The following is a 23,185-nucleotide window of genomic DNA, read 5'->3' as shown; positions in this document are numbered from 1 at the left end:
TCAGAATTTTTTCAAGGCTCCCCAAGGCGATCAGGATTTTTACACGGCGCCCAAAGTAAAAACAAAGGTGTACATACATACACAGGTGAACAAACATACATAACAGTTGCAGTGCGCAGTTGGTGTCTCTCTCAGACACTCTCACTCTCTCTCACACACTCTAACTCTCTCTGACCTCACTCTCTCTCTCTCTGACCTCTCTCTGACCGCACTCTCTCTCTCTGACCTCACTCTCTCTCCTCACTCTCTCTCTCAGAACTCTCTCTCTCTGACCTCACACTCTCTCTCTCTGACCTCACTCTCTCTCTCTCTGACCTCACACTCTCTCTCTCTCTGACCTCTGACCTCACATTCTCTCTGACCTCCCTCTCTCTCTCTGACCTCACACTCTCTCTGACCTCACACTCTCTCTCTCTGACCTCACACTCTCTCTGACCTCACACTCTCTCTGACCTCACATTCTCTCTGACCTCCCTCTCTCTCTGACCTCACACTCTCTCTCTCTGACCTCACTCTCTCTCTCTCTGACCTCACTCTCTCTCTCTCTGACCTCACTCTCTCTCTCTCTCTCTCTCTCTCTCTCTCTCTCTCTCTCTCTGACCTCACTCTCTCTCTCTCTCTCTCTCTCTGACCTCACTCTCTCTCTGAACTCACTCTCTCTCTCCCTGACCTCACTCTCTCTCTCTCTCTGACCTCACTCTCTCTCTCTCTGACCTCACTCTCTCTCTCTCTGACCTCACTCTCTCTCTCTCTCTCTCTGACCTCACTCTCTCTCTCTCTCTGACCTCACTCTCTCTCTGACCCCCCTCTCTCTCTCTCTCTATGACCTCACTCTCTATGACCTCACTCTCTCTCTCTCTCTATGACCTCACTCTCTCTCTCTCTCTGACCTCACTCTCTCTCTCTCTCTGACCTCACTCTCTCTCTCTCTCTCTCTGACATCACTCTCTCTCTCAGACACACACAAATAAATACACACATAAATACACACACACACACAAATACACACACACACAAATAAATACACACACACACACAAATAAATACACACAGATACACACACACTGATGCAGATACACACACACACACACACAAATAAATACACACAGATACGGGGGGGTGGGGGAGGGTATGGCTGAACGGCCCGGTCCCTGCACGGGGGAGGTCAGTGCTGCGGGGGCCTGTGCCACGTGGGGGGAGGGCCGGTGTGCTGCGGGGAGGGAGGGGGGGGGGGGGGTGACGCTGCAGTGCTGCTGGGAGACATCTGTCTCCCGGTGCTGCTCCTCCAGCGTGAGCGCCGGGCCTCCCTCTCTCAGCGTAGGCAGCTCAGCGTCGCTGAGCCGGGCTGAACAGATGCACAAAGCCCCTGCATCTGTAATCAACGCGGCTATAGTTCCTCCGGCCTGGGACATAGTAAGCGCTTAGGTGCTGCTGCTCGCTCTTGCTTGCTGCCGCTCGCTCTACCAGGAGCTTTTTGCTGTCCTGGCAGAGGAGACAGCAAGCGCGCTTGGGAGGCGGGTATCACTGTGTGTGTTTGTCACTTGGTAGCTGTGTGTGTGTGTGTGTGTGTATATTATATAATATTTTAAACATTTAAAAAAAAAAGACATGTGAGAATAAATTATTAACATTGTGCAACTTTGATAAATATATTCACACACACACACACACACATCACACATATATATATATATATATATATATATATATATATATATATATATATATATATATATATATATATATACACACACACCACACATATATATATATATATACACACACACCACACATATATACACACACACCACACATATATACATATCTTATACTATATTAGTGAAAGCACTGTATGTTTGCCTGCCTGCCTGCATGCATGCATGCATGCATGCCAGCCTGCCTGCCTGGATGTCCGGTGTCCCTAGGGGAAATCTCATTCGTCCCTTGGTCCGCCCCCGCACACCTCTCATTGGCCTGAGGCGGAGTGACGGGCCAAAGGACACACAGGGACACACACACACAGGGACACACACACACAGGGACACACACACACACACAGGGACACACACACACACACACAGGGACACACACACACACAGGGACACACACACACACACACAGGGACACACACACACAGGGACACACACTCTCCCCCGTCAGTTGGACCGCAGCTCACCTTCCACACCCCCCCCCCCCTCCTCTCCCGGTGCCCCTCCTCTCCCGGTGCCCCTCACTCTCCCGGTGCCCCTCACTCTCTCCCCCCTCCCCACCTCACCCAAATCCCCACGCTCCGCAACATCCCCAGCCGCACCATCACCCTCATCGTGCGCCGCGGAGGAAGCGCGGCCCTGCTGCTCAGCAGCAAACTCCAGGCTCCTCCCCCCTCACGGCGCGGCCCTCCTGCTCTCCCCCTCACGTGCGCCGCTACCGGAGAGGGGAAGCGGCGCGGGACTCCCCATCACGTGCGCCGCTACCGGAGAGGGGAAGCGCGGCGCGGGACTCCCCATCACGTGCGCCGCTACCGGAGAGGGGAAGCGGTGCGGGACTCCCCATCACGTGCGCCGCTACCGGAGAGGGGAAGCGCGGCGCGGGACTCCCCCTCACGTGCGCCACTACCGGAGAGGGGAAGCGCGGCGCGGGACTCCCCCTCACGTGCGCCGCTACCGGAGAGGGGAAGCGCGGCGCGGGACTCCCCCTCACGTGCGCCGCTACCGGAGAGGGGAAGCGCGGCGCGGGACTCCCCATCACGTGTGACGCTACCGGAGAGGGGAAGCGCGGCGCGGGACTCCTGCCACTCTTGCCCCCCCCCAGCTTCCCGAACTCACCTCCTGCCCCAGCCAGATGCCACGGGGTCAAGGTAAGTCACATACCGTCTCCCACCCACGCACTGTCACCCACACACCCACCCAGTCACTTTCACCCACCCAGTCACCCACCCACCCACTCACTCAGTCACCCACTCAGTCACTCACTCACTCAGTCACCCACCCACTCAGTCACCCACCCACTCAGTAACCCACCCACCCACTCACTTAGTCACCCAAAAACTCACTTAGTCACCCACCCACTCACTCAGTCACCCACCCACTCAGTCACCCACCCACTCACTCAGTCACCCACCCACTCACTCAGTCACACACCCACCCAGTCACCCACTCAGTCACCCACACACCCACCCAGTCACCCACCCAGTCACTTTCACCCAGTCACCCACTTTCACCCACCACCCACTCAGTCACCCACCCACTCAGTCACCCACCCACTCAGTCACCCACTCACTCAGTCACCCACTCACTCAGTCACCCACTCACTCAGTCACCCACTCAGTCACCCACCCACACACCCACCCAGTCACCCACCCAGTCACTTTCACCCAGTCACCCACTTTCACCCAGTCACCCACCCACCCACTCAGTCACCCACCCACTCAGTCACCCACTCAGTTACCCACCCATTCAGTCACCCATTCAGTCAGTCACCCATTCAGTCAGTCACCCAGTCACCCACCCATTCAGTCAGTCAGTCACCCACTCACCCACCCACCCACTCACTCAGTCACCCACCCACTCAGTCAGTCACCCACCCACTCAGTCACCCACCCACTCAGTCACCCAGTCACCCACCCATTCAGTCAGTCAGTCACCCACTCACCCACCCAGTCACCCACTCACCCACCCAGTCAGTCACCCACTCACCCACCCAGTCAGTCACCCACTCACCCACCCAGTCAGTCACCCACTCACCCACCCAGTCAGTCACCCACTCACCCACCCAGTCAGTCACCCACTCACCCACCCAGTCAGTCACCCACCCACCCAGTCAGTCACCCAGTCACCCATTCACCCACCCAGTCAGTCTCCCACTCACCCACCCAGTCAGTCTCCCACTCACCCACCCAGTCAGTCTCCCACTCACCCACCCACCGACCCAACTCACCCACCCAACCACCGACCCAAAGTCACCCACCGACCCAAAGTCACCCACCCACCGACCCAAAGTCACACACCCACCGACCCAAAGTCACACACCCACCGACCCAAAGTCAAACCGACCCAAAGTCACCCACCCACCGACCCAAAGTCACCCACCCACCGACCCAAAGTCAAACCGACCCAAAGTCACCCACCCACTCAGTCACCCACCCACTCAGTCAAGTGTCACACACACACCCAGTCACCCACACACTCAGTCAACTCAGTCACCCACCTAGCTGTCAAGGGGGGGGGGGGGAAGCCTAACCCTGTCGTACGCCCCCCAAAATTATATCCCGGGCAACGCCGGGTCTCTCAGCTAGTATATATATATACACCACACATACACACCACACACACACACACACACACACACACACACACACACACACACACACACACACACACCACACACACACCACACATATATACATATATACACACACACACCACACATATATACATACACACACCCTGCAGCCCGTTTTTCACACACACACACACACACACACACACACACACACACACACACACACACACACACACACACACACACACACACACACACACACACACACACACACACACACACACACACACACACACACACCACACATATATACATATATACACACACACACCACACATATATACATACACACACCCTGCAGCCCGTTTTTCACACACACACACACACACACACACACACACACACACACACACACACACACACACACACACACACACACACACACACACACACACACACACACACACACACACACACTGCTGTCTGGTGGCTTTGTAGTTGCAATGCCGGGCACTGAAGTTGCAATGCCGGGCAGGCTGCAGTCCCATTGGATGGGAGCGGTCACGTGACCGCTCCTCTGCTTCCCCTCAGAGGTTTTTTTTTTTTTTTTTTTTAAATGAGCTAGCAGCCCTTGTTTCCCGCTGCTGGCGTAGCCAAGCCGCGGCGCACCAGGGCGCCGCGGCGCACAGTTTGGGAAACACTGTATTAGGGCATTGGTGTTGGACGCAGGCCAATGAGAGGTGTGCGGGGGCGGGCATTGGACGCAGGCCAATGAGAGTCAGTGAGGGGTGGGACGCAGGCCAATGAGAGGTGTGCGGGGGCGGGCATTGGACGCAGGCCAATGAGAGTCAGTGAGGGGTGGGACAGTGTGGCATTGGTGTTGGACGTAGGCCAATGAGAGGTGTGCGGGGGCGGGCATGGCCTGAGCCGGAGTGACAGGGCCAAGGTCCAATGCGATTGACCCTTGGGACGCAGACATACAGTGATTTCACAAATATATAGTAGATTGCTGCCCTACTATGTGGGGAGCATTTACTACTGGTCACTGTCACGATAACTTTATGACAAGATATAATATACACCAAAATACCTGGGTCGAACTGAACACGGCTGAGATATGATAAAATATAATTTATTCCTTGAAAAGGGTGAACACACAAGCTATACAAATAACAGCCAAAATATAGACACTTACTTAAGATGGAATGATGAAGCAGTCAAATCTGGACTGGCAGTTCATACAGCAATCTTCAAAATCACAAAGACACAAATGACACAGAGTATAGGTATAGGTTGACACAGAGTATAGGTATAGGTTGACACAGAGTATAGGTATAGGTTGACACAGAGTATAGGTTCCAAGCAGGCTCCTTGGAAGTAGAATCTTTAAGTGTGAAGTATGACACTTACAAACCACTCAACTTCTTTGTTCCTGGCCCTAGTGTAAATAATCAGGGCGGTTAACCTTTGATCAGTCGGCTTATGCTAAACCATCCGGCTGCCCTTCCTGACCTATTAGCATAGCAGATGGGGGTTTGCATCCTCATCTCAGATCCAAAATACTATACACAGTTTAATATCTTCACATATTAATAAGCTCCGTTCTATTGGGCTTAGTGGGTCGAAAATTGCCAGTTTGTTATGCCTACAGTGACTCTACATAGTGGCCAAATTTCAACTCTTTGCGACCTCCAGAACCGGAGATACATAAATGCACGTTAAAACATTTTTAAAATACAGGATTCGTCCCTTTAAAAATGAATCTCTGCTTTTCACTCTTTCCCCATTGAAAACAACGGGCTCCGCCGCCATGTTCTTCAATGGAGCAACTCCGCCGTTGCAGTCAATGGAGTTCCCCGCAATAGACTTTCAATGGGGAAACCGCCGCCATTGAAGTCTATGGGAAAAACCACAAATCTTTACATTCGTCCACACTCCGTCTGGTTGTTCAGAGAGGGTTGGGAATGGTCATGCATTAATGCCGGAGCCTTGCCTACATGCCACCCAAATCCCAGACCTCTGGTCCATCCAGAACCGGAGATATGGACTTACACTTTTTACTATTTCACACTTAGCCGTTTTACCACCATGCGGCTTTTCCCCATTGAAATCAATGGCCGGCGCTGCCATATACAATGCATGGGCGCACGCCGCCATTGGATTCAATGGGGCCTCCGCTCCGCCATTAAAGTAAATGGCGCGACCCTCCTTCTCTGCTCGACCCTTTATGGGGGTCCCTCATTCCCGAACCCGGTGGGGGTCCCTATGGGCTAGGGGCAAAAAGAATTTTATTCCCAGGTGCCCTAGAACCCCAGATTCCCACGCCAATTGTCGTTGAACTTGACCGAAGTGATTAAACTCTTTTCAAAGACATTGTATCCGCTTTTGCGGTCTGCGGTTTGGATGGTTGCCAACCTGTTCCTCGAGGCCGGCGTCGAGGAATCCTCATTGAAGTCAATGGCCCCATTGACTTACAATGGGAAACCGCCGCTCCTCCTCTCGGACGCCACCTGCTGGTCGTCGCTGGAAAACAGGCCAAAAACCGCTACTTCTGCCATTGGAATACATTGAGCCCCAATGGCGACCTATGGGACTCTGCAAAATGGTGCCTGAAAAGGCGGGAACATGGAACAAAGGGCTATAAACACAAAGTTGTAGTATTCACAGTAACAGCATCTGCTCCATGGCCGTATCAGAGATTAGCCCCTGAGGAAGACTTTTAAAGTGGAAATGCGCGTTGGGTGAATCATTGATTGCAAAGTGGCCCCTGTTGGTGACATTCAGAGTGGAGGACAATTTCATTCAGCTCAGTGTATGCTGTGACGGCCGCGGAGCAGATGCTGTTGCTGTGAACACTACCTGTCTTCCATATGACCCAGGGTGGTCTGAATGCTCGCAAACAAAGGCACTTATGTAAGTGGAATACTTTGTGTTTTTAATATTAAAAACAGTATTATACTATTTTGCTATTTCCTTTTTTGTATATGGATTTCCCTTCCTTTTTATGGATCTGGAGTACCTATCTGGAAACATAAGTTGGTAACTTCTAATAACCACAACGCCTTACTATCACGTTGTACACGTGAGTTCAAATTTTATAGAGCCTTCAGCATTTCATTCATTTGTTGGGGTTTACAATATTGCACTATTTTGTGTCTCTACTTTCTTTCCATGTCCTGATGTGATTTGCGCACCTGTTTCTTCTCCGATTACATAAGTTATAATAAATTGAATGTGCATAATTGTGTGACAGAGTCACTGACTCAATAAGCTGGAATGGAGGATGTGTGTACTTTCCAGCACTAAACCAGTTAACCTACAGTTGGAGAACTGCATACACCTGCAGCCTAATTAAGCAGGATGCCTGAGAGACTGCAGGTTTAAAAAGCAGGAAGTGGTTCACACTAGGTGAGCTTGTTTTTCCCCAGGTGGGTGGAGAGACTTCTCCCGGCTAGGAAGCCTTAGCTGTTGCTCTGGTCCCCCAGTCCTGCGAGGAGCTTTGTTGCTGGGACCAGCTGGGACCTCAACCCAGGATAAAGATAGCTGCGAGCTGGACACAGCCTGCTCCCCGGAACTGGCCTTCCTGTTTGCTATTGGAGCTACAATAGAGATAAGACTTTATCGTTATACTTTATTGTCATACTTTGTGGAGCACATGTTTTGGGCATAATCAGATTAGCTGGCTGTCCTGTTAATAAGGGCTCAAGAAGTTGAGTTAGTTTCCCTAATGGGAATAGGTTTTATTTTCTATCATTTGGTTTCTTAAAGGGACAGTGCACCCGTACTTTATTTGGTTGTAGCTAATAAACCACTACAGTTTAAAGTTTCCCATCGTGTCTAGAGTCTTACTGACCCCTCCGCGAGGCTGTCCTGCCACAGGCATCCCCCAGAAGTGGGATGCTACGCCTCTGGGGGTCAGTAGATGAAGATGTGTTGAGACACTGAACTCAAGCAGAAATGCAAAAAAAATATTTTTGCTGAAGCATGGAATTTACAGCTAGCAAGTGCTGAGTGTAAAGTTTGCCCCGTCGGGTATGAAAGGATTGCTGTGTAAAGCTAATGCCTTTTGCTGAAGCGAGTGAATTTGCAGCTAGCAAGTGCTGCGAATAAAGTTTGCCCTGTCTGGTATAAAAGAAAGTGAAAATGGATTTTTGCAAAGAAGTTGCCCTAAGAAGAACCCAGAAGGTTCAAATATTGTAAAGCACATACAACTTACGTGTGTTGTGCAAAGTCTGCCCCGTCGGGTGTGAAAAAAAATACGGGGTTTTAAAATGGCCACCGTCAAGTGTCAGTTTTGCAATGTACGTAATCATACAAAACAGTGTCCCTTCAGGCCATATGATGATGATGATGAAGCCGCCGCATATGTGGCCCCAAGAAGAGAGACGTACCCGCAGATGAAAGCTGCAAAAGTGACCAGTGTCCAGAGCGCAGGACCCATAACCTTTTAGTCGGTGACCAGGAGTTCGGAGCTGTGCCGGCTAGAAGGAAACCCGGTGACTTTCTAAAGTATTCAGTATGCTGGGCCTGTCATGAACCAGGACACACGGGAGGGGTGTGTCCCCAAATTCTCAAATATAAACAGTGACAACATGATGAATATTGTCTCCCACAGCTACAAAAGCAAGCATCGCATTGTGAGTACAAGCAAGATGTGGAAGCTGATACCAGTGTGTGTGTGTGCCCAGTACCACTGATGTCTTTGGAGCTAATAAAGCAAAGAGAAAGAAGAAGAAAAAGAAAAATATTTCTCAAATCACAGAGGAAGTGACCGAACCACTTGAGCCTGCGATATCAGGACAGCAGGCGTCAGCAAGGCACCGAGATGTGCTGCAGACCGGAGTGATGGGCAGAATTGTCACAGGAACAGTGGCAAAGGAAAAGGAGGAGCAAAGGGAAGCTGAATCCTTGATCCAGGAAAAAGAGGCCTTCATTTCTGCACTCCAAACTGCACACCGGGATTATGATGTCTTACAGGAACAATTGAATAGGGAGCGAGAAGCGAACGCCGAGGTACAGAGGTGTATACTCCCAGCTATACAAGAGTATGATGCTTTAAAGAAAACAGAGCGTCTCTTACGGAGTGAGTTGGAGGAGCTGACGACAAGTCTGGAAAAGGCCAACACCGCAATTGCTACCATGGATGAAAAGCAGAACAAGTCTGATGGACTAATTGCTAATATGAAGCAGAAATATGGGAAGACTCTACAAGAGGTGCACCATCTCAGCACAGAGGTGGAACACTCACGCCAGGAGAGCCACTGTCTAAACACAGAGCTGGGTACTTTGAAGGAAGCCAATGAGACGGTCCTAAGGGATATAGAGACTGTGAAAATGGAGAATATAAACCTGAAGGAAGAGGTTTTAAACCTGACTGGTCAGGTCAGTGAAGGGACTGAGAAGCTTCACCAAGCGCAGAAAGTGAAGACGCAATTGGCGCAAGAAAAAGTAGAAGTACAGGCTGCACTGCAGAATGCAGAGAGAGTGCTGGAAAAAGAATACCTCACCCTGGAGCAGCTGAAGGTCACGTTGAGCGCCACAAGAGCATCGCTGGAGGCGGATCTTAGAAGCCAGGTGACTCTGTATGAGAAGGAACATGAGAAGGTCCAGAGACTGAAGCAAGAGCTAGAGAAGCAGAGGGACAGCGCCATTCCAATGAGTCAGTATACCAAGAAGAAAGACGCCTGGAAAACAGAAGCAGCAGCGATCCTAGCAACAAGAACTGCAGAGCTCAAAAAGATGGAGGCGCTGATGCAAACCCAGAGAAAGCACCGGGAAGAGATGCAGATACAGATGGCTGAGCGCGAGATACAGCGCGCCAAGAGGGAGGAGGTGTCCGTCAGGTGGCCTGCCTGACATTGCACCATGAAACAGAGATGGCCGATATCCACAAGCAGCTGGTCCAGACGGCCAATGAGGGGGCCCGGCTACAGCTGGAGCTGGACAAGGTCCAGGAGGAGCACTAGCAGCTGCAGGTCCAGAATAAAGAAACAGAGACAGATTTAAGCCTTGCTCTGAGTCTGCTAGGAGATGTAGAATCGCGACTCAACTCTAAAGAAGCTGAACTAGCAGCTGCACTGTGTGAAAGAAGAAAGGCAGAAGGACAGCTTCAAGACCTGAGGAAGGACCTGGAGTCTGAGCGTGCTGGCCACAAGATGGCAGAGAAACAAAAGTGTGACCTAGGCAAGGAGCCCGAGGCTCTGAAGACGCTACGTTGGACTCTACTGCTACCCAGCAGGAGGTTTCTCAGATGAAGCTGGAGGAAACGCTTACAACCCCAAGACAGACGTTTGGGTCACTGAAGCAGTCCAGGGAAAAGGTGGCGGTAGAGATAAAACAAGGGAGGCACTCCAGGAAGCATGACCGCGATACCGTTGCAGAACTACAGTCTACTTTCCACAAGGTTTGGTGAAGTAAGGTGCTCAAAGTGTACTATATGTAGGAAGGAGGGGGACACACTCTGGATATTAATGCATTGATAAGTGTATATACTGGGCATAAAGCAATGGGGCACTAGATACCCTGAAGGCTGGGGTAGGTTGTCCAGAGACAGCCTCCCCTACCTCATTGGGTTGGCCCTGAATACTCACAGTATTCACTCAGTATTCACTCAGCAGCCAGTCTCCCCTCCACCGCGTGCTGCTGAAGAGAGATGAAGTCCAGCAAATAGAAGAGAATGCAGCGCACCACGATCCAAAAAGAAGAACAGGTCTGGCCAAAAAAGCAATCTTTATTGAAGAGTCTTCGTGTCTTTGAAAGCGTGGTGGATACTGATTCCAATGATGTTGCAGATTTAAGGATATATTTCCAAAGATTAGAAAAATTGCTGATTTATAAAACACGTATCTGGTGGGACATTGTTGCCATGGAGAACTACCTTAAAATGAAGAGAATCCCCAGAGGCTTGAGGGTTAAAAAGGCCCCAACATTTGGCTTCCCTGACAAAGCCTTTGAGGAACGGTGGACAGAAACACTAAACACCTGTTCATTTAATCTAATGGATCAAATCTTGCAACACAAAATTAATGAGAAAGCAACTCTTGATAACCAGATCAAGGAATTACAGGATAAATTGCGTAGATTTAAGGACATTGAAGGGTTCTCAAAATTTGACAAAATTTTGTCTAAAACTACAGAGGATGCCGAGAGAGAAATCATGATCAGGAAACAAAACAAATATGATCGTGATCGTATTGATTACGAAAAAAAATCAAATATACAGCTGGCAAAGAATTGTACCTGTTTTTGACCGGTCTTTACAGGATTCAACAAGGAAGGGGTCAAGGAGGTCTACACCAAGCAAGTCGATCTTAAAACCAAGTAATTTTGATTACCAAAGTGGTGACTCTGAACTGTCTGATGTAGAACCAACCTCACACTCAGTGTCTTTTCTTGATATGGAGAATAGATCCAGTGGATCACAGCGTAGTGATAATAATCAGACCCGGGATGAACGACGCTCATCAGATGGGAGCTCATCTAGAGGGGATATTGCTTCAGTTCAAGTACTAGATACCTACCACACAGACCAGCAGTCAAAAAACTACATGATGTTCAGAAAAGACCAAAGAGGACAAGAAGGGGGGGGGAAGAGATACAGGGGGGAAAAGGGCAAACAAAAGGAAGAAGAACTATTAAGTGATGTCAATAATGTGATTAATATTTCAGGGATTGAATTGTCGCTGTCGGCGATATCATTACTCAATAAGGGACTTAAATATGCGCCAACTATGGACATCGACCTCTTTGGCACAGTGGTTGATGTCCATAAGTTTGTGCGCAAGATGGCCTAAAAGAAATTTTATCATCAACCTCATGGAGGTGATTCCCCGACAGCGACAAATTCAGGTGATGATCCCATTGATTTAACACACACAACTTCAAGCCCGCCCCCACCCATAGACACCTTGAACTCTTTCAGGGATCAATGCACACTTAGGGATATGGAAGACCTCTTTATACAAAGTAATGTTATTGATGAATCGCAGTCATACACACTTGGGGATTGGAAATCCAAACTTAAAGAAAAATCAATCTTTTACCCCACCTTTATTAAAGGTCCATATCTCACAATGTTTGAGAACTTAGTTATTAGGGATCTCAGAGTATTAGCACAGGGCTTTTCTTTCTCCCAACTGAGACGTGACAATTTAAATAAAGGAGAACGCGCTGCAATTAAATCACTGCAAGAAAATGACATGCTGGTAATTAAATATGCAGACAAAGGGGGCGCTGTGGTGGTTCAGAGTAGGACAGACTACTTCAGGGAGGCATTTCGCCAACTTGATGATGTGTCTTCCTACTCTGAACTACCACGTGATAACACAGAACACTTTTTAAAGGAGCTCCTAGATCTGGTTGACCTGGGAACAGCTACATATGTTTTGAATAAAGATGAATCAGGTTTTATAACCAATCTGAAACCAGTCATTCGCATTTACAACCATCTCCCAAAGATCCATAAGACTTTGATCGACCCTCCTAAATAAATAAAAAAAAAGATGTGTGTGTGTGTGTGTGTGTGTGTGTGTTAGACGGGGAGAGGATGTGCTGAAAAGATGTGTGTGTGTGTGTGTGTGTGTGTGTGTGTGTGTGTGTGTGTGTGTGTGTGTGTGTGTGTGTGTGTGTGTGTGTGTGTGTGTGTGTGACGGGCTGGGTGGGGGTGTGTGTGTGTAACGGGCTGGGTGGGGGGGGGTGTGAAAAACGGGCTGGTGCAGAGGTGGGGGGGGGGTGTGAAAAACGGGCTGGTGCAGAGGTGGGGGGGGGGTGTGTGAAAAACGAGCTGGTGCAGAGGTGGGGGGGGGTGAAAAACGGGCTGGTGCAGAGGTGGGGGGGGGGGGGGGTGAAAAACGGGCTGGTGCAGAGGTGGGGGGGTGTGTGAAAAACGGGCTGGTGCAGAGGTGGGGGGGGGGGGGGTGAAAAACGGGCTGGTGCAGAGGTGGGGGTGGGGGGGTGAAAAAAGGGCTGGTACAGAGGTGGGGGGGGTGCTGACATGTGGGGGGGGGTGCTGACATGTGAGGGGGGGTGCTGACATGTGAGGGGGGGTGCTGACATGTGAGGGGGGGTGGGCTGCTGACATGTGAGGGGGGGTGGGCTGCTGACATGTGAGGGGGGGTGGGCTGCTGACATGTGAGGGGGGGGTGGGCTGCTGACATGTGAGGGGGGGTGGGCTGCTGACATGTGAGGGAGGGGGGGGGCTGCTGGCATGTGAGGGGTGGGTGGGCTGCTGGCATGTGAGGGGTGGGTGGCCTGCTGACATGTGAGGGGGGGGGGCTGCTGACATGTGAGGTGCAGGGGAGGGGGAAGTGATGTGAGGTGCAGGGGGGGTATGATGTGAGTTGCAGGGGGGAGAGAGTGTCATATTGAGGAGAGGGGGAAAGAGTGTCATATTGAGGAGAGGGGGAAAGAGTGTCATATTGAGAGGAAGGGGAGAGAGTGTCATTTAGGGGAGGGGGAGAGTGCCATATTGAAGAGAGGGAGAGAGAGAGTCATATTGAGGAGAGAGAGTCATATTGAGGGGAGGGGGAGAGAGTGTTATATTGAGGGGAGGGGGAGAGTGTGTCATATTGAGGGGAGGGGGAGAGTGTGTCATATTGAGGGGAGGGAGAGAGTCATATTGAGGGGAGGGGGAGAGAGTGTCATATTGAGGGGAGGGGGAGAGCGTGTCATTTAGGGGAGGGGGAGTGTGTCATATTGAGGGGAGGGAGAGAGTGTCATATTGAGGGGAGGGAGAGAGAGAGTGTCATATTGAGGGGAGGGAGAGAGAGAGTGTCATATTGAGGGGAGGGGGAGAGTGTGTCATATTGAGGGGAGGGGAAGAGTGTCATATTGAGGGGAGGGGAAGAGTGTCATATTTAGGGGAGAGAGAGTCATATTGAGGGGAGAGAGAGAGTGTCATATTGAGGGGAGAGAGAGAGTGTCATATTGAGGGGAGAGAGAGAGTGTCATATTGAGGGGAGGGGGACAGTGTGTCATATTGAGGGGAGGGGGAGAGAGTGTCATATTGAGGGGAGGGGGAGAGCGTGTCATTTAGGGGAGGGGGGAGTGTGTCATATTGAGGGGAGGGAGAGAGTGTTATATTGAGGGCAGGGAGAGAGAGTGTCATATTGAGGGGTGGGGGAGAGTGTGTCATATTGAGGGGAGGGGAAGAGTGTCATATTGAGGGGAGGGGAAGAGTGTCATATTGAGGGGAGGGGAAGAGTGTCATATTGAGGGGAGGGGAAGAGTGTCATATTGAGGGGAGGGGAAGAGTGTCATATTGAGGGAAGGGGAAGAGTGTCATATTGAGGGGAGGGGAAGCGTGTCATATTGAGGGGAGGGGGAGAGTGTCATATTGAGGGGAGGGGGAGAGAGTCATATTGAGAGGAGGGGGAGAGGGTGTGATTTAGGGGAGGGGGAGAGTGTGTCATATTGAGGGGAGGGGGAGAGTGTCATATTGAGGGGAGGGGGGGAGAGTGTCATATTGAGGGGAGGGGGGGAGAGTGTCATATTGAGGGGAGGGGGAGAGTGTCATATTGAGGGGAGGGGGAGAGTGTCATATTGAGGGGAGGGGGAGAGAGTGTCATATTGAGGGGAGGGGGAGAGAGTGTCATATTGAGGGGAGGGGGAGAGAGTGCCATATTGAGGGGAGGGGAAGAGTGTTATATTGAGGGGAGGGGCAGAGTGTGTCATATTGAGGGGAGGGGGCGAGTGTGTCATATTGAGGGGAGGGGGAGAGTGTCATTGAGAGGAGGGGGAGAGGGTGTGATTTAGGGGAGGGGGAGAGAGTGTTATATTGAGGGAAGAGAGACATGGGGGGATGCTTACTTGGGGGGGGGGCTGCTGACATGGAATGGGCTGGGGGGATGTGGAGGGGGTATTATGTTTTTGATGTGGAGGGGAGTATTGTGTGGGTGAGGGGGAGAGATGGGTGTATGAGAGATAGATGGGGAGTATCATAAAGGTTGATAGTGAGGGGTTCTGGGGGAGATGAGGATGATGATGATGGAGAGGTGCTGGAGGAGAGATGATGATGATGATGATGATGATTTAACCCGTGCGGCCCAAATTTTTTTTCCTTGGAGCAGTTCGGCCCTTCTCACTTTACGAGTTGGGCAGGCCTGCTGTAGTCTCTCCCTGATGAAATTCTCTTTATTTTGGTGTTGACCAGAATACTCCATTTGATCTATTTTGTGCAATGTGCATATTATTGTAAGAAAAATATCTGTTGCCAGATGTACCTTATAGTAGATAGAACTTTGTTTGTTACTATAACAACTTTATGACATAATTGTTTCTATATTTCCTGTCAAAAGTACAGTATTATAACAAGATATGTTGCCTTTAAGGTGATATTCAATAGTTAGTATTTTGTGGCATCCCATATGAAGAAAAAATGTAATGTAATATATTGTAACGTTATATCAAATAGGAAGTATTAATTTTCCTTAGGTACTCCACAGAATGAATTGCATAACATGATTGTCTAAACAAGTCATAGCCTCACTATCATCACAAGGATGCTTATTTGTTTTTACACGAGTATATTGCATACTTCATTTTTTTAGATGTTTTGTTATATATTTTTAAATAATAAATGTGTATGTTTTGGTATTGTTGTCACTGGCTGCCCAGTGTTGCTATATATTTTAAATTTAGACAACTCAATCACGATCTGAGTTGACTTATCAGCTCATAGAGGCTCTCTATTAGGCTTATACATCTGTCTATTATTGCTTATTTAATTCACTTTAATCTATATATTTTCATTCCAGCACAGGTGTGTACCGTATGAATGAGGGATTATGCACCCTGTGTCAGATTTCATCACTCTCCTGTGGGGCGTCCCTTCAAGGATGATGTGTGGGCTGACATATTGATGGTTAATCCCCCATGTCAGACGGGGGACACATGCGCTGTGGTAGGGTTAAATTACAAATTGTTCATGTATTGGAGATATTATGCTCGTAGTCTTTGCACCTTTATTATCTCGAGCATGCACATGGAGGCGGGATGGGGGCGGATACAGCCATTGTAATGTTCATCCTTCCCTTTGGGGCACTCCCCTATGGGCGTTCCCTATGAGTGGATGTGAGGACTGCATTATGGCTAGTCACTCCCCCACGCTGGACCTCAGAGCGCATGCACTAGATGGCAAGTTTTCATTGGCCGCGGTTGAGCTGTGACGTCACAGATATCGCGAGATTTGGCAGCCATTGCTATTTAAATGTTCTGTATATCGTGTGAAAGTACTTCTTGATAAAGTGCTAGACACGAAACGCGTAGAAGGGCTGCATCCCTTGCTTTTATGACTCTTCAATAAAGATTGCTTTTTTGGCCAGACCTGTTCTTCTTTTTGGATCGTGGTGCGCTGCATTCTCTTCTATTTACTTTCCACAAGGCACGGAATGTGAAGGCCAAATTGCGATGCACTAGCACAGTAAGAATCCAATCAAACTACAGTGCCCAGGGGACACAAACTGGATTCCTTGCCATGAGGGCAGCCACTGTAAAGAGACAGCCGCGAATGAGACAGAAGTGTGTCTGTGATCGTAAGAGGAGAAAGACCGCACAGATGGTCCAGCAAATCTCCCAACAGAGTAAGTTAAGGAGTCAAGACAGAAAGGCCCAAGCCTATGAGTCTGCTGACGGTAAAAGAGAGGTGCCATGGGGTGTACTGTACTTCGGGTTAATAGGAATCCCGACCAAGTTGAAGTACTGAAGATAAATGGTGTGGAACCCAACACTGAAGGTACACTGAGGAAGAAAGGTCCAAAAGAGAAGGCCAAACTGTCACTGGCGAGGGTATGCAATGAGCTGACCGAGGTCAATGCTCTTCTACAGGATAAGGGAGACTCTGAGCACAAGAGGACAAGGACAACAATGCATCTTCAGGATTTACAGATCAAGGTCACAGCGTGGCGTAGAGTCCTGGCAGAGAGAGCTAATAGACAGCAGGATGCTCAGGAACCTTGGCAAGAAGAGACACAACAAAAGCGGAGCATCAACCTTAAACTGAAACTGGCACAAGACAAGGAGATAGTGAGGTACCAGTCTTCAGACCCAGATGGCCTGGTAATTACCCCAAAAAGAAAATGCCTAAATTGGAAGGCAAGAAAAAAAAGGGGGGGGAGGGGGAAGGGCCGACTGACATTTTCGACAAAGATGCTGGTGCACGGGAATGGTGCACGGGCCGCTCACAGGACAATGTTTTGCTGGGGGGAGGGATATGTGTCCTGCCACAAGTGTTATATACAATTCCTAGATATATATCTAAGCATGTTCTGTGCGTAAAGGAAGGTTTTTATTTCTTTCAACTGCTTCACCTTATTAGGCTGCGTCCATAGTGCAGAAAACAAACACTAGGACGCCAATGTGTTTGTGTATAGTGCGAGCACAAGCGCGAAGGGGCGACTGGAGCTTCGTGCGACAACCAAGTTTGAATTTCCCACGCGACGGCCCGGTGTCACATGAGCGGTGCACCCAATGAGGGAGAACCAGCTCCGTGACATCACGGCCACACCCCCCGGCACGCCTCCCCGTCTTCTCTGCATGCAGGACAGAATCTCTCCTGCTGCAGGCGAGCGGGGACACCGAGTGAACGCTCACGCGCTCGCCCGCGCTCATTATGGATGCAGCCTATGGCTGCGGGCATGGTCAGCGCTTAGACGCTGACCCGTGCTGAGCCGCGCTCACGCTTGCCAGTGAGCCCCTGCAGCCGCAATGAGAGCGGCTTTAGCAGGGGCTCGCGCAGGCGCGCAGAGGCGTAGCCGCAAATTTTTTTTTAGTTTAAGCGCTCACGGGAGCGGAGGGACGGTCACGTGAGCGGTTCGCCCAATGAGGGCAAACCAGCTCCGTGACGTCATGGCCACGCCCCAGACGGCACACGTAGTAAGGCCAGGGAACGCACCCGCTTTCCCTCAGCCTCCGCGCTCTATGGACTCAGCCTTAGAATGCTGAAACTATTATTTCTTTGTTAGCTGGTCTTCTCGCATTCTTACCTAGTAACCCCCCCCCCCCCCTCCTGACGCATAAGAGAGAGAGGGAAGAGAGAGGAGTGAGAGAGAGATGGGAAGAGAGGCGTGAGAGAGGGGGTAAGAGAGAGAAGTGAGAGAGAGGGGTGAGAGAGGGGGAAAGAGAGGAGTGAGAGAGGGGGAAGAGAGAGGAGTGAGACAGAGGAGTGAGACAGAGGAGTGAGACAGAGGAGTGAGAGAGAGGAGTGAGAGAGAGGAGTGAGAGAGAGGGTGGAAGAGAGAGGGGGAGGGAGAGGAGTGAGAGAGAGGAGGGAAGAGAGAGAGAGGAGGGGGGAAAGAGAGGAGTGAGAGAGGAGTGGGGGGAAGAGAGAGGAGAGAGAGGGGATGAGAGAGGAGTAAGAGAGAGAGGGGGGAGAGAGGAATGAGAGACGGGGAAGAGAGAGAGAGGGGGGGAGGAGTGAGAGAGAGGGGAAGAGAGAGGAGTGAGAGAGGGGACCGAGAGAGGGAGGAGAGAGAGAGGGGGGAAGAGAGAGGAGTGAGAGGGGGGGGGGGAGAGAGGAGTGAGAGAGGGGGGGAAGAGAAAGGGGGTGAGAGGAGTGAGAGAGAGGAGTGAGAGAGAGGACAGGGACATTGGGAGAGAGGAGAGGGTGTGAGAGTGCCCCCTGGAGGGAGTGAGGGGGCCTGTTTGAGGCCTGTGGAGGGGGCCTGCCGAGCTAACTGCTGATAGGTGACCAACGGAGGTGCCTGTCGGGAACTTCCCTTCTACCAGTCTGCAGCATGCTGCCTGGACAGGCATCACCACGGACAGCTTCCAGCAGGCCACCTCTGCGGATCAGGACAGATTAGTTTTGCTGGCAGGGGCCGGGCTGTAGAGGGAGAGGGGGTTGGCCCGGTATTAAAGGGGTTGCACCCCATATGGCCATCCCCTGACCTCACCAGGGAGGCAAGGGGTTAACTGGACTGCGGTCCAGGAATGTGGTTTACACCTTGTCATGTCATGAAAATGTATGTTCCCCTGTTCCCATGTTTCATTATAATCCTGTATTTTAAAGATGTTTTTAAAGTGCATTTCTGTATCTCCAGTTCTGGAGGTCGTAGAGAGTTGATATTTGGCCAATGTGTGGAGTCACTGTAGGCATTAAGAACTGGCAAATTTCGACCCACTGAGCCCACCAGAATGGAACTTATTAATATGTGTAGATATTAAAGTGTATATGTATGGTATTTTGGATCTGCTCTGAAAAATGCAGACTCCATCTGCTATGCTAATAGGTCATGAAGGGCAGCCGGCTGATTGAGGCTAAGCAGTGATCAAAAGTTAAACTGCCCTGATTGTTTACACTAAGTACTAATCAACAGACCAGACTCTGCCACTCTAATTGTTACCGGAGGGCGGAGAATCATCAAACTGGAGTGGTTTGTAAGTGTTATGTCTACACCTACAAACAATGCAGATACTTCATTTGGTAAACTGGTCGTCGCCCCTGATTTAATTATGGGGCTACCCATAGAGTCCCAGTACACATGGGATAATTAGCTGGGGGGCATGGGTTAATCTGTGTCTCCACATTAAGGATTGGATACAGATAATTGTTCACCAATAGTCTGTATTCAATGTTAAGAATAGGGTTACACAGGTATATAAACTGTGTCAACCCTACAGTTTTTAGTTGTGCTTCTGATTCCACCTGGAATGTCACCGGATTGCTGGAGAATTGCTAGCTGATACTTCTCCATTCCCCAACCCTAAGTAAGTGTTACCTTCTTGTCTGTTAATTGTACTATATTGCTGTGTTCACCTTTTTTAAGGAATATATATATTTTATTATATCTAAGCCTCGTTCAGTTCAACCCAGATATTTGGTGTTCGTTATATCTTGTCATAAGCTACCGTGACACGGGCCCCTTTCCCTTTACTCCTCGGGCCCGGGACAGAAACACAGCCTGATGTGGCAGTAACAGGTGTAACGGTGTTTCCCACCCGTTGGGAGATTTGACCATGGTGATTTGACCATTTGACCATGGTGCATATACCTGCTGGTGACAGGAGGGCTGAGGCGTCCGCCGGTGGTAATGGGGACACAGGACCAGGCTTCTGGGGTTCATACCCTACATATTCATTAGCAGTGCAGCGCCTCCATCTGCCGTAGGCTCCAGCGAGGAACCTCCCCGCCCCCTCCCGCCCCCATGAGCTCACGTTTAAATATATATGTATGTATGTATGTATGTATGTGTGTGTGTGTGTGTGTGTGTGTGTGTGTATACACACACAAATCGGGTTTATAGTGTGATGTTTTGTGACTGCTAATACATGTCTTTGTGCTATATCTGAGTGTTGCTGCTTTTGTGCCTTCTCTTATGGGAAGACAGGGTTTCTATATTGATTTCTATGGAGCATGCACCTTGACTTTACATTTGTTGCTTGGAGTGCTGGCTGCTGCTTTTTGTTATATATATATATATATATATATATATATATATAACCGGCGGTGCGCCAGGCGGCAGCAGCGGGGGAGGAGTATGCAGCAGCCCGGCCGGTGAGTATTTTTTAAATTAATGCCAGGGATTGGGCTTCTGTAGAAACTTGCCGGCCTGCTTGTGATTGGATGGAGGATGCCGGGGGGGCGGGGTTTAAGAATGCCGGGTCGCAGGAGATTGGTCAAGGTATGAGGATGCCGGGGGCGGGGCTTTGACAGCCTGAGCACCTGAATCTCGTGTGCACAGTGACCAGAAAGGGACGTCAGGGTATTGTACAGAAGCGCGGCACATTATCCTCACACAGGCGGAGGAGCTGTGAGCCGCAGTGCAGGCTCCTATTTACATACAAAGCAATACACAACTCACTGGCCTGACTCACTCATAGCTGTTTCTGTGCCAGTCTTATTTGGTACAAACTATAACCATCAGAACTGAATTAGTCTCCTTTGCGAATGAAACATTTTCTTGAGGAAAACCAAAGCAACTCCACAGGGAGCTCTAAACACGACTTCTTCATACACTCACTTATCTACACAAACACGGACTTCTTCATACACTCACTTATCTACACAAACACGGACTTCTTCATACACTCACTTATCTACACAAACACGGACTTCTTCATGCACTCACTTATCTACACAAACACGGACTTCTTCATACACTCACTTATCTACACAAACATGGACTTCTTCATACACTCACTTATCTACACAAACACGGACTTCTTCATACACTCACTTATCTACACAAACCCGGACTTCTTCATACACTCACTTATCTACACAAACACGGACTTCTTCATACACTCACTTATCTACACAAACACGGACTTCTTCATACACTCACTTATCTACACTTGGCTTCACCACAAGAGGGGCTTGCCCTTGCAGGACTTTACACTGCATTGTGTTAGTAGCATCCAGTCAATTAAGGGGATAACACTGTCTGTGTAAAGTCATAAAGATTAATGTGTCGGCGGCGGTGCGCCATATTTAGGCTTTAAACTAAAATAAAAATTTAAAAGGGAGACAGGTCACATTTACACCTCACCCCCCAACATCCCATCATCACCCCCTCACTCACTAACTCCCTGCATCAACACCCCTACACTCTCCACATGATGCCATCATCACACTCACTGCCAACACTCCAAACACGCTGCCATCACTACCCTCACACTCCCTGCCATTACTACCCTCACACTCACTGCCATCACTACCCTCACACTCACTGCCATCTCTCCACCAATGAGTCTTCAATCAATGCCACCTGTTTCAGATCCCAGCTTTTATACCTCAGTGCTAGGCCACGCCCCATGATTTCTCCCCAATCAGGATAGAGAAAGGGTGTGAAGAAGAGGCGTGGTTAAACAAGACCCTCCCACCCAGGCTCATTCAGCCGCAGCTTTGCTGATTCATATTTTCCCGACGGTGTTTTACTGGAGGAAGAGAAGGATAGTAACCTAACTCCTGAGTGCCTCATTGTCCCATACCAACAATGTGACACCTGTTTAGAAGGTGTAAATGTCTTCACCTGCCCCCCCCCCCCCCCCCCCATTCAATGCAATAAGGTACCAGGAGCTTTCCTGCCTCCTGATGCTAGCCTGCTCAATGGTAACCCAACTCATGAGTGTCAGTCACCCATACTCACCCTGTGACTGCTGTTCAGAAGGAGGGAATGTATTAGTCTGGTCTCAGTTTCCAGCAATAAGGCACTCAGGGGGTATGTTACCGCCTGGGGACAGCCTGAGACCTGAGGTCCAGAGACATCTGAGCCCGAACAGGAGGGGGGGGTCCCACAGGGGCATTCTGTATGTAATGTAGGGTCACCTGACTGCAGAGGAATGGAACAGGCCCTTGACGCCTCGCCCTTTTCACACCCTCGGGACGGACGCACACTATTCCCCCGTTTAGTTCGTCTGTAAAATATTTAGTTTCCCTCTTTATTTAAACAAGAAACTCTCTTTAAAACAAAAACAAAAAAATAATCCTGCGTATCTGCTGGTTTCAAAGGGAACTTAATTAGAGTTGGATATTAAAAGTACAAAGGAACGGTTGAGGCCTGTTTGTGGCGAAAATGGGGGGTAATCAGCGCATTAATAAAGGCAGTGGGCTCAGCTGGTTACCCCTATTTTGTATTGAGGATGAAGGGGGTTAATATTATATGCTGTTCCCCTTTTAAGACTGCTAATTTAGGAACAAATGTTATGCATAAATGAAAGACCCCCCCCCCCTCCTTCCCGGTTGGGAGATGCCGATGCGTCTAGTAGATGAAAGACTCCAGATTCTTACAATGTCACTTAATCAGGATGTTTCTGAGTAGCAGGTCCTGTTACTCAGCCTGGATATTTCACACCTTGGGACCAAACTCCAGACATTGCGTCCCCAGAAATGAGTGGCCCCTTTTTACTTACAGTAGCAGTGCTACCAAGCTACTTACTGAGCATGCTCAGAGTTACCTGAGCTGGCTGT

The 23,185-nt window shown here is 49.7% G+C and overlaps 1 long non-coding RNA gene across 1 annotated transcript in view; it reads right to left on the bottom strand.

Moving 5' to 3' along the window:
• Positions 1-21,959, bottom strand: part of LOC142467892 (uncharacterized) — a 149,525-nt gene extending 127,566 nt beyond the window's left edge. Inside the window, exon 1 of the long non-coding RNA XR_012788517.1 lies at positions 21,946-21,959. This is a non-coding gene — a long non-coding RNA (uncharacterized LOC142467892). The remainder of the gene's footprint in view (positions 1-21,945) is intronic.
• Positions 21,960-23,185: the final 1,226 nt, after the last annotated feature.

This window comes from Ascaphus truei, chromosome 17, assembly GCF_040206685.1.
Source record: "Ascaphus truei isolate aAscTru1 chromosome 17, aAscTru1.hap1, whole genome shotgun sequence".
Classification (NCBI taxonomy): Eukaryota; Metazoa; Chordata; class Amphibia; order Anura; family Ascaphidae; genus Ascaphus; species Ascaphus truei.
This window is presented reverse-complemented; position numbering and strand designations above follow the sequence as displayed.